This window comes from Bufo gargarizans, chromosome 1, assembly GCF_014858855.1.
Source record: "Bufo gargarizans isolate SCDJY-AF-19 chromosome 1, ASM1485885v1, whole genome shotgun sequence".
Classification (NCBI taxonomy): Eukaryota; Metazoa; Chordata; class Amphibia; order Anura; family Bufonidae; genus Bufo; species Bufo gargarizans.
In genome coordinates, this window is record NC_058080.1 from 373,456,238 (window position 1) to 373,472,664 (window position 16,427).

At 45.2% G+C, this 16,427-nt stretch overlaps 1 protein-coding gene across 3 annotated transcripts in view; it reads right to left on the bottom strand.

Moving 5' to 3' along the window:
- The window catches only part of LOC122931000 (kelch-like ECH-associated protein 1A), an 80,659-nt gene that overhangs the window by 45,762 nt on the left and 18,470 nt on the right, over positions 1-16,427 (bottom strand). For 2 of the 3 annotated variants that reach the window (XM_044284848.1, XM_044284860.1), the window contains exon 1: positions 949-1,488. The gene's annotated coding sequence lies outside the window, so the exon portion shown is untranslated. Of the gene's footprint in view, positions 1-948; positions 1,489-16,427 lie in introns of those variants that run through there. The other variant, XM_044284840.1, reaches the window with a different exon arrangement.

Genomic DNA, 16,427 nt, shown 5'->3' on the forward strand with positions numbered 1-16,427 from the left:
CCATGTAAAAACTTCATTAAAGGTGTTATGGCCTGACTGACGTAAAAGAAAAGAAAAAACGATGTGATATAGCACATGACAATCTCTTTGTAACAAAGCTAGAACCAGTCCTGTACCTAATAACGCATCCCACAAGACTGTGATTTTGCCTGACTGCAAACCACGGATCCACAAAACACAGGCACCGACCGTGTACACCCTGTACCCTGGTGCGGACCCACTGAGTTCAATGGGTCCACGATCTGCAAGATGACATTCCTATCTTTTGCGATGCTAATGCCCTTCTGTGCGTTTCCGTGTGCTTTGGGATCCATGCCTCCACACTGCAAAAGATAGAAAAGTCCTATGTTTGGCCACATCTTGTAGATCGCAGACATATGGAAGTTAACAGGTCCGCAACGTGAAGTGGGGTGTACACGGCCGCTCCCGTGCTTTCTGGATCCGTCAACCGGTCATGTGAATGTGTTTGTATATGGATCCATAGATTCCCCCCCCCCCCCCATTGCTCCATTTTCTTCAGGCTGGCATCTCTGGGGATGTTTCCTTTCTCGGGGTGTGTCCTTTCTGATGCAGCACTCTCCATATAAACAGCTAAGTTTTGATGCTGAAGTATATTAACCCAAAATTAAAGGGGTTGTGCCCACCTTAAATACTCTCAGAAAATTGGAAAGCAAAAATCAGGGGTGGTACATAAAAGGTGAAAAGTATAAAGGCCAGATATGAGGTCTCCTTTTTGCCTCATGATTTTGGTTTCCAAATAGTGTTTTACAAAATATATATATATTAGTTAGCACTATTTCCCAGAGTCATGAGTGTGAGTTTTTATTTTTCCCGTATGCCAGAATGGCTGCGGAAATAACTATGCATTTGTGTCTCAGTTTGAAAAGAGGAAGTCAGAGTGTGAGACCCAGGGTATGATGACAATGAAAAGAGAAGTGCTGTCTATACCTTGTGATCCAGGCCCACTCTCCAGAACCGTTCAGTCTTCCTCTGTTGCATTTCACCCCCAGATTCTCCATTGCCCCAATCTAGGCTTACTTTGGCTGACTCCTCTGAAGTCACAGTACAATCCCATTCCAGAAGTGAAAGCTCTTAATCTGTGCAGGAACATAAAGTGGATAAGAGCGATGTCACAAAGTGGAGCCACACAGGGAAATGTGCCTGCTGTGCAGCTGGGCGCAGTGCACACGGTGCAGGAGTTTACTGCACTGTCATCCACACAAGCTGTCCTAGCCCTGAATCATTGCGCTGCAAGCGCCCAGTTCCTCATTAACCCCTGCTATGCAGGTCACGTGCACAGAAGTCGTTTTATTGGATAGGTGCAAGAAAAGCATACTTTATAGAATGTGCAAAAGAAACGTCCTCCCGCCATTAAGAGCATCTCTCCACGAAGTGTCATGAGCCCTAAGTTTGTGTCTATCCACCCACTAAGTCATTCTATAATGTAGAAGTAGTGCGACCGCCATGCAAACATCAAAAACAAGCTGCGTTAGCCTGAAAGTGAGCGCCCGCCAGACATGACGCGGGTTCAAAGCTCTCTCTGACTGGAATTACAGCCGTGACTCGACAGTTTTCACTGCAAATGTCTCCAAATATTGAATCTCCAGGCAACTGGTGAGAGGCTGGCGCTGCGGTTATACAACATGTGACAGGCTCTCTGGGAAACCATAGGAAGCTTTTAGGGTCGGTTCAGACGGGGCATTTGGGGCACCGCTTTCACCAGGGATTCGGTGCTGAAATCTGGGTCGAATCTGTGCTGAAACTGTTTTCCATTTTTTTTACCATGGAAGGCTGTGGCCGAGGGTATTTTCTACATGTTTTTTTAAGTTTGTTCCAAGAATGTACAGGTCCATTTTTGGCGCTGTTACCACATGGACCCCATTCAAGGCAGCTAAACCTAGAGCAGGTCCGCATGAAAACCCACGGCGGAGGCCCAGCGCAGCTGTGGGAGATATTGTCACGGACAAAAAGCCTTAGGACACAGGCACACCGTCAGGTCTCCTGATGCAGTTTTGGAAGCCAAAATCAGGAGGGAAAAGGAGACATCATGTCTGTAACTTTCTCACCTTTTTATGTTCCACTCCTGATTATGGCTTTCCAAAATGGCAGCAGCAATCCTGACCAGTGTGGCCGTACCCTAAGGCTGCATTCCCACAATAGTTAAAGGGGTTGTCCGTAACATAACTCTATTTTCACCCAGGCAGCCCCCTATTTTTAGGAGTTGCGGTGACGTGCCGGCGCTCTCCATGGGACTGCCAGGAATCCTGGTGACGTCACCGGCACTGATGGGCGGGCTTTAGCGCTGCCCTAGCCAGTAAAACAGACGGTCACCGAACACACTGCCGGGTGGAAGTTTCCGCCCGGCAGTGTGTTATGATAAACAAAAGAGCAATCGCGCAGGGCAAGGGAGCGCATCGGAGCATGAGATGCTCCGATGCTAGCCTCAGGGATGCTGCCAGGGTGAAAATAAGGGTATCTCTGGGTTCAACTGTGACCCTGGAAAACCCCTTTAACAATGGTTATATGATCAGTTTTCATGGCCATTTTGCATCAATGTGCATCTATTTCCTGGCCCTCTATCCATTTTTAATGGCCGCTTAGGCAACCATTTTTAATGACAAATTTCTTTTGTAACCCCTGAAAGGCCCTTGTAGCCATTTTAATGGCCGTTAGACGGTGCACTCTTGTCTATATGGCCTTTGAAAATGGTCCTATTGATTTCAGTGGGGTCTATCTGGCAACGAAAACGGCCCCATAGACTTCAACTGGCCCTAAAATTGGCCATGTGCCGGACATTTTTCACTTTTGTGCAAATGAGGCCTTATCCTTATTTATAAAAAAGAAGAAAAAACAGAACCTTTGCGGTGGCGCTGTCAGCAGGAGTCAGGAAGTGGGTGAGTATTGATAAAACAATACTATTTATTGACAGTCGACGCGTTTCAGGGGCGGAAGAGCCCCCTTCATCAGGACAATATGCAATTCACATACAGCGGGTATTTAAACTCAAATATTTTGGCGCGTGAATACTGGGGGAGGTGGAGCGGAGGGAAGAGGGGCGGGTTAGTGGGCGTATACCAATGGAACTTGCATATCGCAAACCCTGGAAGACGTGGCCTAACCTTAATGGTCCCTACGAACCTATTTAACAATTGTGCTGGTTTCATGTTGGCGATATTCATTGCGGGGCATACTATAAGGTAGGACGATACTGATGTGAAGAAAGTGGCTATGATGCTTTCTCTACATCAGTATCGTCCTACCTTATAGTATGCCCCGCAATTAATATCGCCAACAAGAAACCAGCACAATTGTTAAATAGGTTCGTAGGGACCATTAAGCTTAGGTCACGTCTTCCAGGGTTTGCGATATGCAAGTTCCATTGGTATACGCCCACTAACCCGCCCTCTTCCTCCGCTCCACCTCCCCCAGTATTAACGCGCCAAAATATTTGAATTTAAATAGCCGCTCTATGTGAATGCCGTCTCATGTTGCATATTGTCCTGATGAAGGGGGCTCTCATCCCCTGAAACGCGTCGACTGTCAATAAATAGTATTGTTTTATCAATACTCACCCGCTTCCGACTCCTGCTGACAGCGCCACCACAAAGGTTCTGTTTTTTCTTCTTCTTTACGGATTACCCTTCCCTGAAGAATGCTCTCATAGCACGGGTTGGAACCTAGGCAACAACGCAGGCACCCCGCACGCTGATCGGGGAAATCAGCAGAGGCTACAGATAGATTCTCCGGTAAGAGTAACTTACTACTATTTTATCATCTTATTATACACTGCCTCCTGTCCTTCTTTTATCTTAGACTTATTTAGCTATTCAGATAAAATTACATTCAGCAAAATTTTTTCTTTTATATTTAACATTTTGTTGAGGTTTAGGCTTGGACTAGACAATGACTTTGGCCGTATTGCAAGTAAGGCTACTTTCACACTGGCGTTTTGGCTTTCTGTTTCTGAGATCCGTTCAGGGCTCTCACAAGCGGTCCAAAACGGATCAGTTTTGCCCTAATGCATTCTGAATGGAAAAGGATCCGCTCAGAATGCATCAGTTTGCCTTCGTTCCGTCTTGCAGCGTTTTGGTGACCATCCGATAAAACTGAGCCAAACGGATCCATCCTGGCACATAATGTAAGTCAATAGGGACGGATTCCTTTTCACTGACACAATCTGGCACAATAGAAAACAGATCCCTCCTCCATTGACTTTCAATGCTGTTCAAGACGGATCCGTCTTGGCTATGTTAAAGATAATACAACCGTGAGTGTGAAAGTAGCCCGCTCTTAAAAGCGGTGACAATCCTTTCTTTGTAAGTGCTTGCTGTATTCAAGAATAATCACAGCACCCTGACTGTGAACGCGTTCTGGACAATCTATATGTCCTTCATCAATACAAACCATTGTATTGCAAGTAATGTCAGTGAATGGGGTCGTGCTGCTACCTGCCTAAGGGTCCATTCACACGTCCTGTTTTTTTTCATCCTGAAAAACGGTCCGTTTTTTGCGGATCCGTTGTTCCTGAAAATGTTTCCGTATGTCATCCGTATGTCATCCGTTTTTTGCGGATCCGCAAAAAACGGGAGCATGTATCTATTTCAATAATCAAATAAAGTTGTTTGGATTTCTTTGAAAAAAAAAAAAAAAAAAAAAAATTTGTTATGTGTTTCCAGGAACGGAATCCGCAAAAAACGGATGACATACGGAATGACATCCGAATGTCATCCGTTTTTTGCGGATCCATTGACTTTGTATTGTACCAGGATCCGATTTTTCAGGACAAGAATAGGACATGTTTTATATTTAAACGGACATGCGGAACGGAACAACGGAAACGGACAGCACACATTGTGCTGTCCGATTTTTTCCAGGACCCATTGAAAATGAATGGGTCCAGATCTGGTCCTGATCTGTTCCTGAAAAAACTGAACAGATCAGGAAAGAAAAAACGGACGTGTGAATGGACCCTAACTACAATCGACAGTCGCAAAAGCTCCCAAGTTGTGGTCGCACAACACAACAACATGCACTTGCTGTACATTACATGGGGCGCAGGCTACACAGCACTCATTGGTCACACTGTCACCATTATAAATGTGCTTCTATATGCACATACAATATTTATCTATTATGTTATGTATGGCTAATAACGTAAAGTCTCACTTCAGCAAGTGGCATTTACCATATAGTACTTACTAATGCATTGTTATTGCCTGTTTTGCTAGCTTTATTTGTTCTCACATTATACACTACTCTTATTCAGGGGTTACGGCCACCCTGTAATCCATCAGCAGTGGCCATGCTTGCACACTATAGGAAAAAGTGTTATATTCTCTGCAGGTTGGCACTGCAGGGGTGAGCATAGGCCGGAACTTTTTCCTAGAATCTGCAAGCACGGCCACCGCTGCTGGATTGCAGGGTGGTTGTTACCATGGAAACGAGCAGTGACTAATGTGATGGAAAAATGAATCTAGGTGATTTGGTACTGTCTGACTTTGCTTGCTCATTGTCGTCTTGTCCTCTGTGTGTCTGTCTTTTCCCCGACCCTCAAAAATTTAGAGCATGTGCGCAGCCGCGGACAAGAATAGGCATTTTCTATATAGCATTGACCATGTGCGGTCTGCAAAACATGGAACGGACCGCAAAACACTTAGGCCTCTTTCACACGGGCATCCCGGATTGCTCCGGATGCGTTGAGTGTGCATTGCGGGAAACCCTTTCAAGTCAGTCAGTTTGACTGCGATTGTGTTCCGATGTTCAGTTTTTTCCACGCTAGTGCAATGCGTTTTGCATGCGTGTGAGAAAAAACTGAATGTGGTGCCCAGACCTGAACCCAGACTTCTTCACTGAAGTTTGGGTTATTTTTTTATTTTCCGTTATAACATGGTTATAAGGGAAAATAATAGCATTCTTAATACAGAATGCTTACTAAAATGTGGCTTAAGGAGTTAAGCAATAAAAAATAATTAACTCACCTCATCCTGTTGTTTGCGCAGCCGGCACGTCTTCTTTATTCATCTTTCAGGATCTGCAAAAGGACCTTTGATGATGTAATCGCGCTCACCACGTGGTGAGTGTAGTGACGTCAGCGCAGGTCCTGCTTAATGAAGATAGAATATCCTTCTATCTTCATTCAGCAGGACCTGCGCTCACGTGGTGAGCGCGATTACGTCATCAAAGGTCCTGAATGTTGAAGAAAGAAGACTGCGCGAACAAGAGGATGAGGTGAGTTAATTATTTTTTTATTTCTTAACCCCTCAAGCCACATTTTAATAAGCATTCTGTATTAAGAATGCTATTATTTTACAGTAAATTGACTTTTATCAATTTACTAACATCATCTCCTTGCAATCATGCGTGAAAATCTGATTGTATCCGTACTTGCTTGTGGGTGCTATGCGATTTTTACGCATCCCTATTCATTTCTATGTGGCCTGTGTTGCGTGAAAAATGCAGAATATAGAACATGTTGCGATTTTCACGCAACGCACAAGTGATGCGTGAAAATCACCACTTATCTGAACAGCCCCATTGACGTGAATGGGTCCAGGATTTAGTGCAGGGTGCAATGCGTTCACCTCACGCATTGCACCCACGCGGAATTCTCGCCTGTGTGAAAGGGGCCTTACGGTCAGTGTAAATGTAGCCTTAGGGTGATTGTGCAAATAAGCACGGAAAGGGGCGGGGTGAGACTGGGGCTACACTTATTTATTATTTCTTTGCTCCATTGTACTGTGACCTTACTGTGCGCAGCCCTGTTATGTGACAGGATACTTACCTCTTTAGCTGAGTTTACATTGCCTGATAGATTTCAAGGTGTAAGTACCTATTCAATACAGACTACCATAGCCATACCATCTCAAGAGCTTCACATTTTCAGTCTAGTTATTGAGTCAGAACACTAAAGGATGGCTGTTTTTTTTTACATATAGTTATGTGTAGTTGGTGGCCATGGGAGGGAAGACTCCTAGTGGTTAGAGTCCGATTGATGACACTGCTTGGTGATGGAGCTGTGTAGCCGGTAACTTTTACATAGGGTTGTCTCTCACCACAACCAGGTTTTGTACTTCAATTCTGCTACGTGACCAGTGATGGCAGTAATTGGTGTGACAGCTGTCAGGCTGATCTGTGACATCCATGCTGTGGCCTGCATCGAGGGTCGTGTCACAGTCTTGGGAAGAGGCGGCTGAGTGAAGATGGACCTAGTGAAGTGGTCAAGAGAACCTTTGCTCATAAGGGTGCCGAAGCCAGTTTACTAGAGAGAGAGCGGTGCAGTAAGAGCCTTAACAGAACCAATCGTTCGCTGGCAGGCTGGAGATGCAATTTTTTTAACCCCTAACAGGTATATTAGACGCTGTTTTGATAACAGCGTCTAATATGCCTGCTACCTGGTCCTCTGGTGGTCCCTTTTGTTTAGATCGGCCACCAGAGGAGACAGGTAGCTGTGTAAAGTAGGACCAAACACCACTACACTACACCCCCCCCTGTCACTTATTAACCCCTTATGAACCCCTGATCACTCCATATAGACTCCCTGATCACCCCCCTGTAAGGCTCCATTCGGACGTCCGTATGATTTTTACGGATCCACGGATACATGGATCGGATCCGCAAAACACATACGGACGTCTGAATGGAGCCTTACAGGGGGGTGATCAATGACAGGGGGGTGATCACCTCATATACACTCCCTGATCACCCCCTGTCATTGATCACCCCCCTGTAAGGCTCCATTCAGACGTCCATATGATTTTTATGGATCCACGGACACATGGATCGGATCCGCAAAACACATACGGACGTCTGAATGGAGCCTTACAGGGGGGTGATCACCCATATAGACTCCCTGATCACCCCCCTGTCATTGATCACCCCCCTGTAAGGCTCCATTCAGACGTCTGTATGATTTTTACAGATCCACGGATACATGGATCGGATCTGCAAAACACATACGGACGTCTGAATGGAGCCTTACAGGGGGGTGATCACCCATATAGACTCCCTGATCACCCTCCTGTCATTGATCACCCCCCTGTAAGGCTCCATTCAGACGTCTGTATGATTTTTACGGATCCACGGATACATGGATCGGATCTGCAAAACACATACGGACGTCTGAATGGAGCCTTACAGGGGGGGTGATCACCCATATAGACTCCCTGATCACCCCCCTGTCATTGATCACCCCCCTGTCATTGATCACCCCCCTGTAAGGCTCCATTCAGACGTCCGTATGATTTTTACGGATCCACGGATACATGGATCGGATCTGCAAAACACATACGGACGTCTGAATGGAGCCTTACAGGGGGGTGATCAGGGAGTCTATATGGGGTGATCACCCCCTTGTCATTGATCACCCCCCTGTAAGGCTCCATTCAGACGTCCATATGATTTTTATGGATCCACGGACACATGGATCGGATTCGCAAAACACATACGGACGTCTGAATGGAGCCTTACAGGGGGGTGATCAATGACAGGGGGGTGATCACCCATATAGACTCCCTGATCACCCCCCTGTCATTGATCACCCCCCTGTAAGGCTCCATTCAGACGTCCGTATGATTTTTACGGATCCACGGATACATGGATCGGATCTGCAAAACACATACGGACGTCTGAATGGAGCCTTACAGGGGGGTGATCAGGGAGTCTATATGGGGTGATCACCCCCTTGTCATTGATCACCCCCCTGTAAGGCTCCATTCAGACGTCCATATGATTTTTATGGATCCACGGACACATGGATCGGATCCGCAAAACACATACGGACGTCTGAATGGAGCCTTACAGGGGGGTGATCAATGACAGGGGGGTGATCACCCATATAGACTCCCTGATCACCCCCCTGTCATTGATCACCCCCCTGTCATTGATCACCCCCCTGTAAGGCTCCATTCAGACGTCCGTATGATTTTTACGGATACATGGATCGGATCTGCAAAACACATACGGACGTCTGAATGGAGCCTTACAGGGGGGTGATCAGGGAGTCTATATGGGGTGATCACCCCCTTGTCATTGATCACCCCCCTGTAAGACTCCATTCAGACATCCGTATGTGTTTTGCGGATCCGATCCATGTATCCGTGGATCCGTAAAAATCATACGGACGTCTGAATGGAGCGTTACAGGGGGTGATAAGGGAGTCTATATGGGTGATCACCCCCCTGTCATTGATCACCACCCTGTAAGGCTCCATTCAGATATTTTTTTTGGCCCAAGTTAGCGGAAATTTTTTCTCATATTACACTAACTTGTGTCAAAAAATAAAATCTCACATGAACTCACCATACCCCTCACGGAATCCAAATGACATTTATATTCCAGACTTCTTCTCACGATTTAGGGCCCCTAAAATGCCAGGGCAGTATAAATACCCCACATGTGACCCCATTTCGGAAAGAAGACACCCCAATATATTCCGTGAGGGGCATATTGAGTCCATGAGAGATTTCAATTTTTGTCCCAAGTTAGCGGAAAGGGAGACTTTGTGAGAAAATACAAAAAAAAATCAATTTCCGCTAACTTGTGCCCAAAAAAAAAATTCTATGAACTCGCTATGCCCCTCATTGAATACCTTGGGGTGTCTTCTTTCCAAAATGGGGTCACATGTGGGGTATTTATACTGCCCTGGCATTTTAGGGGCCCGAAAGCGTGAGAAAAAGTCTGGGATCCAAATGTCAAAAAATGCCCTCCTAAAAGGAATTCGGGCCGCTTTGCGCATCTAGGCTGCAAAAAAGTGTCACACATGTGGTATCACCGTACTCAGGAGAAGTTGGGGAATGTTTTTTGGGGTGTCATTTTACATATACCCATGCTGGGTGAGATAAATATCTTGGTCAAATGCCAACTTTGTATAAAAAAAATGGGAAAAGTTGTCTTTTGCCAAGATATTTCTCTCACCCAGCATGGGTATATGTAAAATGACACCCAAAAACACATTCCCCAACTTCTCCTGAGTACGGCGATACCACATGTGTGACACTTTTTTGCCGCCTAGGTGGGCAAAGGGGCACACATTCCAAAGAGCACCTTTAGGATTTCACAGGTAATTTTTTACACATTTTGATTTCAAACTACTTACCACACATTAGGGCCCCTAGAATGCCAGGGCAGTATAACTACCCCACAAGTGACCCCATTTTGGAAAGAAGACACCCCAAGGTATTCTGTGAGGGGCATGGCGAGTTCCTAGAATTTTTTATTTTTTGTCACAAGTTAGCGGAAAATGCTGATTATTTTTTTTTTTTCTTACAAAGTCTCTTATCCCCATAACTTGTGACAAAAAAAATAAAAAATTCTAGGAACTCGTCATGCCCCTCATGGAATACCTTGGGGTGTCTTCTTTCCAAAATGGGGTCACTTGTGGGGTAGTTATACTGCCCTGGCAATTTAGGGGCCCTAATGTGTGTGAAGTAGTTTGAAATCAAAATCTGTAAAAAATGGCCGGTGAAATCCGAAAGGTGCTCTTTGGAATGTGGGCCCCTTTGCCCACCTAGGCTGCAAAAAAGTGTCACACATCTGGTATCGCCGTACTCAGGAGAAGTTGGGCAATGTGTTTTGGGGTGTCATTTTACATATACCCATGCTGGGTGAGTTAAATATCTTGGTCAAATGCCAACTTTGTATAAAAAAATGGGAAAAGTTGTCTTTTGCCAAGATAACTTGTGACAAAAAATAAAAAGTTCTATGAACTCACTATGCCCATCAGTGAATACCTTAGGGCAGTAATGGCGAACCTATGGCACGGGTGCCAGAGGCGGCACTCAGAGCCCTCTCTGTGGGCACCCGCACCGTGGAGAAAGTCTATGGTGTACCAATATGCCTTAGAATTTGCCTGCCATTCAATAGTGCAGGACATGCTATGAACAGCACAGGCAGCACTGCCTGAATGTAGGCAGGTTATTATAGCTAAATGAAAAAGTACATGGAAGATATTGGTGTTCAGGTTAAATTGCCGTGTTGGCACTTTGCGATAAATAAGTGGGTTTTGGGTTGCAGTTTGGGCACTCGGTCTCTAAGAGGTTCACCATCACTGCTTTAGGGTGTCTACTTTCCGAAATGGGGTCATTTGTGGGGGTTTTCTACTGTTTGGGCATTGTAGAACCTCAGGAAACATGACAGGTGCTCAGAAAGTCAGAGCTGCTTCAAAAAGCGGAAATTCACATTTTTGTACCATAGTTTGTAAACGCTATAACTTTTACCCAAACCATTTATTTTTTTACCCAAACATTTTTTTTTATCAAAGACATGTAGAACAATAAATTTTGCGAAAATTTTTTATATGGATGTCGTTTTTTTTGCAAAATTTTACAACTATAAGTGAAAAATTTAATTTTTTTGCAAAAAAATCGTTAAATTTCGATTAATAACAAAAAAAGTAAAAATGGCAGCAGCAATGAAATACCACCAAATGAAAGCTGTATTAGTGAGAAGAAAAGGAGGTAAAATTCATTTGGGTGGTAAGTTGCATGACCGAGCAATAAACGGTAAAAGTAGTGTAGTGCAGAAGTGTAAAAAGTGGCCTGGTCATTAAAGGTTTTTCAGCTAGGGGGGCTGAGGTGGTTAAGTAGTCGCAATAGTATTTCTGTCTAGAGATTAATTTACATAAAACACGCCCACTTTCAGAAAACTGGTGAGCATAGAGCAGAGCCAATAAAAGTCGCAAATCTTTGCGCAGTTTAAGCAATTGCACACAAATTTGCGACTTTTTCACTCCATTATTCTGACTTGAGCTAATGATAAATCTGGTCCTATGTTCTTATGCTTAAGAACCTCTTGCATTTGTTTGAACTCCATGGACTGTTTGCTGTCAACGCCACACTATATCTGACCAGAACCTTCTACCTAGAATGGACCTATGCTACCATCTCTGCTATACTGCTTTGGGCCTCCTACAAAGAGGGGGGGAAGTAGGTGGGTGCCCTTGCGACAATCTGCCTTATTTCTATTATCAACAGTATGTACAGATGTAGCCAGCGCCAAAATCTGTGGGATAGTGCACCTTCCCAGCAGGGTAAGTCAGCAACACCTTTAATCTTTAGAAGCTTTACATAATTAAGCAAAGTTAGTGAGATAATTTAGTGGGATAATGCTTCAGGTTTGACTTTAATTCTGGCTACATTTGTATCAATCCATTTTGAGAAACGTTATTGAGCAGAGGAGGACACAAAATAACATGTGTGTCTCTGTTAGGGTCTCTCTAAGGCCTCATGCACATGACCCTAGTATCGGTCCGCATCCGAGCCGCAGTTTTTGCGGCTCGGATGCGGACCCATTCACTTCAATGGGGCTGCAAAAGATGCGGACAGCACTCCGTTCCAGGGCCCTGCAAAAAAAATATAACATGTCCTATTCTTGTCCGGACAAGAATATGCATTTCTACAATGGGCCGCCCGTTCCGTTCCGCAAATTGCGGAAGGCACACAGAGGCCTTTCCTTTTTTGCAGATCCGTGGTTTGCGGTCCGCAAAAAACGGAATGGTCGTGTGCATGAGGTCTAAGGCTCATGCACTCTGCTTTCTAACTCTACCCAACAAGGGTTAACAGTAAATATCCTTTCAATTCAGCACCTTATCATCACTTGCTAGTCATATTTGTGGAGACATCACAGAGGAGCCAGGACATCTTCTTTCTTCACAGCTGGACAGGAACCAGCACTCCAGCCCTGGCTCCTATAAGCTGCTTTGCACTGTTGGGGACATACAGATGTAGCAGGGGTAACACACACACTCTTAAAGGGATTCTGTCATCCTCCCCTCAGCCAAGAAACGATTTTAAAGCAGCCATGCAGCACAGCTTACCTGGATTAGGCTGTGCTCTTTTATCTTGAAATCCGTCCAGCAGTTACTGCAAAAAACGACTTTGATTGATATGTAAATGTGTCCTGAAGGTGCCCAGAGGGGCGTTTTGTTCTTCTTAGAGAGCCCAGTACTGCCCCTCTTACAGTGCCCAGCCCGCCTTCCTTGCACTGTCTAACCGCCGCCCCCAGCCTGCCACAGCCTCTCCTCCCTCTCCTCCCCTCCCTCACGCCGAACGAACTTTCGCACAGGCGCAGTAACCACTGAGGGCTGCGCCTGTGCGATCAGCAGGAGACTGAGGGCAGCAGCTTCATCTTCGTCACTGGGCATGCGCCGAGCCCAGTGACGTCCGATGCTCGCTCTTCCCTCAGTCAGCAGTCTCCTGCTGATCGCACAGGCGCAGCCCTCAGTGGGTACTGCGCCTGTGCGAAAGTTCGTTCGGCGTGAGGGAGGGGGAGGAGAGGGAGGAGAGGCTGTGGGCGGTTAGACAGTACAAGGAAGGCGGGCTGGGCACTGAAAGAGGGGCGGTACTGGGCTCTCTAAGAAGAAAAAAACGCCCCTCTGGGCACCTTCAGGACACATTTACATATCAATCAAAGTCGTTTTTTGCAGTAACTGCTGGACGGATTTCAAGATAAAAGAGCACAGCCTAATCAAGGTAAGCTGTGCTGCATGGCTGCTTTAAAATCGTTTTTTGGCTTAGGGGAGATGACAGAATCCCTTTAACTCAAATTTCTTAGCCCATCTCGTTATCTTGAAACAAAATCCATTGAAAAGCAATTGATTAACGCATTTAGTTGCATTTAGTTTAGATAACATGTCTCATAAAGCATGTGTGTTAACCCTGCTACATCCGTACATTGAGCAATGCATATTCAAAAACATGGAGTTATTTGTGCTCCTGGACAAAAAAATGAATATAAAGCCTGGAACCTATATGGCTCAGGTGTCCTTTCACAGACCCCCTCTCCTTACAACTCCCCAAACTATACTCTTTATTGCTCATATTATCCAGGCTGGTATGTTGTGATGGAAAAGGTGTAGAATGGGTGAGCTAACAAATAGGCTGCAAAGGGTTTTCCTTCATTTTCCTAAAACGTATCCTTGGAAAGCATAGAAAAGCACGCACAGTGGTATATAATCCAGTCCAAATGACATCCAGGAACACTTACCTTTAGTGACATAGAATCAGACCAAATTCTGGCTGAAGCACTAGTACTTGAAATGATCACACAAGCTCCTGAAGTATAGTAGTGCTCCTGACCGACAATTCTCAAGGGTAAAGACATGCCATTCTTTAGATAGTTTACAGTGCAGCGCCCTCTCCTCAGTCAGATAATAGTAATGTACAGCTCAGATGTAGGTGTGCACGGGAGCAATGAGCGCTCTCTGGCACTTATCCAGTCACAATGACTCATCCAAATTATTGTAGGAGAGAAGGCAAAGCTGTGCAGTCCAGCCAGCAGTTTATGCACTGCTCTGCACTTCTAATGTTGATTTTACACCCATTTAATACGTAGAATTAAGCATTTTATTATGCTTCTCATTATTGTTTGAGTGCTAGGGTGCCTTTCTTTTTAATCAATAGCTCTCCATTAGGTGTCTCTATTTATTTATTTATTTATTATTGGAGTTCTATTAGGGTCATTTATCCAACTGGTGTAAAGTAAAACTGACTTAGTTGCCCATAGCAACCAATCAGATTCCACCTATCATTTTCCAGAGATGCTGTCAAAAATGAAAGATGGGATCTGATTGGTTGCTCTGGGCAAGTAAGCCAGTTCTACTTTACACCAGTTTAGTAAATGTCCCCATATGTTCTTTCCTTAAAATAAAACAATGGGCTGCTTTCATGGCATACTGTAACTAGAGGCTTTACACAGCTACATAAGAATTTGTGAATAAAGGATTGCTAATGCCTAATTTAGTCCACTGCTTATGCAAGATTCTTATTGATTCTTGTGCAAAAAACAATGGGGCAGTCACACAACTGGATAACCGGGGCTTCTGCCTGTTGGTAAGTGGTGTGTTCTTGAAGTTAAGTGTATGGGTGCAAGGCAGGGATCACAATGGCCAGCATATGGTGAAGGAGTCATTAACCAGGCCAGATTTAACAAAATAGATGTCTCTTTGCTGTAGTGCAAAATGAAGGGTGTAATACTTCCAACAGTCTCAGAACATAGTTCTAACAATGTACAGTGCAAATCATCCCCCAGATGTTCCTTCATAGGCATATGCCAAGTTTAGATTCAATGTACTCCTTCACTCTTCCTCTGCAGAATCTGAGGTTGGCAATAATACGTTTGGTAAGATAGCTGTAATATGCTACTACAGCGTACAGATTCAGGGATATGAACGACCACCTGGTGTCTAAGTGTGAATGGTGTTTTAGCTGTACTCCATTCACAGCAGTAATGTCTTTAGCTTTTGATATCAGTGCACCTTACTAATCCTGTTTTCTAAGCCATTACAGATTCTGGAATTTCCTTTCTCCCTCTCTCTTCTCCCTCTATGAGTATTTGAATGTAAAGATGGTTCTCTCTTGGTAAATCACGCAGATATGGTTAGTCTCTGTATCTTAAAGCCTAGTACTGAGGAGTGAGACAAAACACAACCTCTCACTTAGGGCTCGTTCACACGACAGTTGGTGTCCCATTCCCATATTGTGGACCGCATTTGCGGATCCGCAATACACTGGCACCATTCCGTTGTCATTCCGCATCACGGATGCGGACCCATTCATTTCAATGGGTCCACAGATCCGGGGATGCGGAATGGAAGCACGGAACGGAACACTACGGAGTGCTTTCTGGGGTTCCGTTCTATGTGCCTACCCCACTGAAGGTGCCCGTGCATTGCGGGCTGCAATTTGCAGTTCACAGCACGGGACACCAACGGTCGTGTGAACAAGCCCTTACTCTGTTGGAAACAGACTACTGTAGACTAAGCTAGGGGTGGAGCTAATAATCCCACACCTCAGCTTCCTTAGGGGCTGTGTCATGGTTGTTTAACTCCATCACTCCCATACATTACCATACTGGGTATTGTAAGAAGGTACCTGGAATAATCGTGAATGGAAGGTATGTGTCACCGAGGTTCCTGGCCTCTGTGAAGTAAGAGCCGGTATTTTGTGTCATCAGCAGCTATTGCTAATTGACACCTTGAGATTTAGCATGGCTGTCATAGCTGATCCAGGACGGTTCTTACTGTTGTGAAGGCCCTCATGGAGGCTAATTTGCAGTAGCGAGAGACCAACCTGCACCAACGGGAGGCTAATAAGCAGCAGCAAGAGACCAACCAGTTGCTGCTACAACACCTGATGGCTTTACAGACAGCAGGAGAAACCCCAAGCATCCACGATGCCCAGAAAGCAGTCCGTGCAGCGATCCCTAAGATGACACCCGCAGACGACATCGAAACCTACCTGGCGATGTACGAGAAAGTGGCCACCAGGGAAAATCTGTCCCGAGACCAGTGGGCTGAGGTCGTCGCTCCTTTCCTGGCATCAGGAGTCCCAGCAGGTGTATTTCGACTTGTCAGACGATCAAGCGGCCGACTACCCAAAGATTTTGACTGTGGGTGAATGTGTTAGTCCAGGCCCAGCAGGTACATCATTGGG